The following is a 1,543-nucleotide window of genomic DNA, read 5'->3' as shown; positions in this document are numbered from 1 at the left end:
GTAATATGTTTAAGAGTTTGGAGGAAAGCTTTAAAAGTAAAGTTGCCCAAAGTAGACTTTTTCTGAGGATATTGTTGAAAGAAACAAAATACGTAGAACTTGGACTTTTGTCAGAACACATTTTAAATTGGTTGTGAATAGAATGAAGATTGTCTATAATGACAACAAGGTTTGGGCCTTCTTATATAATAAGATGATATTTAAAGGCACCAGAGAGGAATCACTATATACTATATGTATAGTGTATAGTTTATAAACTGAGAAGTCCGAGTTAGCACATTTTGGCACATCAATTAATAAAAATAATGGAGATAACTTAGTGTGATGGCATAGGCGTCTTGGCCATTTAGGATTTAATAATTTATAAATTTTAGTCAGAATTAATTTAGTTGATTGTTTAACCGATTTAAAAAATGTTGATTGATAATAAAAATTGTGAAAAATGTTTATTTAGATAAATATTTTGAAAACTTTTTAGTGGTACTGAAATTAAAGCAGAAAAGCCATTAGAATTAATTAACTTGGATGTTTATGGAACAATTGATTCATTTGCACATATTTTGTTGACTAGATAAGCTAATTAAACCTGTTAATATTGTTAAAGTGAGATGTAAAAATTCATTTTTTATTGTATACACGTTGCTCTTTGGCAAACTGTGAATATATCGATTGTATAACAAGCCGGTATTTAACAGTAGTCTGTAGGTTGCTATCAAGGCCTTGTGTGTTGTTTATTCTCACTACAGTAAGAACGTTTTTTATTACTTAACCGTAAAAAATAAAAACAGTAAAAATATTTTATTTGTGTCCACCACAGGTTATGGGGCTCATGTAGTTCGCTAAATTAAAATTTGTAATGAGACAATAAAACAGTCGGTAGTTTTTGTTTGTGTTCAGATACTTCGTAAAGTAAAAACATTTAAGTGCAAGCAGTAATATAAAATGGATCTCAACAGCTTTAATGAAATAAATCAGATCGAGCCGCTGGCAGGACCATAGAACTTCCAAATGTGGAAATTCATGGTAACCCATCTTCTTTAAAGCCTACGGGTTGCTTAAGATTATTTCTAAAGATTTTGAGCCTTCCAGAAACCAGCAAAGTAAAGAATATAAGGTGTATGTACTAAAGATGCTAAAGCCCAGGAGAGAGAGAGAAAGAAATTTATTCAATCATGCTGGCCAAATACATGGGGCTGCTACATTACACAGCATACTGATCAATATATCATCGGACATATATAAATTTATAAATTAAATTTTTTTGATATGATACAATATAATAGAAAGATAACATTTTTTTTTCCCACAGTATTCTTTTACAATTAATATCAGTCTACAAACTAAATACAAGCTTTTCAATTTATTCCTTTTTTTTTCTTTCCCCTCCATTTTACTTTGGAATTCCCACAAAATACAAAATAGATAGGAGACTGCACGTCGATTTTGATTATTACAGCACTTACTAGACAAACGGTCTAAATTTCCAATCCATTACAAAAGACTGATCTACATGACTATTATAAGGCCTATCTGGACATACGGA

Source organism: Halyomorpha halys, unplaced genomic scaffold (assembly GCF_000696795.3).
Source record: "Halyomorpha halys isolate HHAL.00 unplaced genomic scaffold, Hhal_1.1 Scaffold534.1, whole genome shotgun sequence".
Lineage (NCBI taxonomy): Eukaryota > Metazoa > Arthropoda > Insecta > Hemiptera > Pentatomidae > Halyomorpha > Halyomorpha halys.
This window is presented reverse-complemented; position numbering follows the sequence as displayed.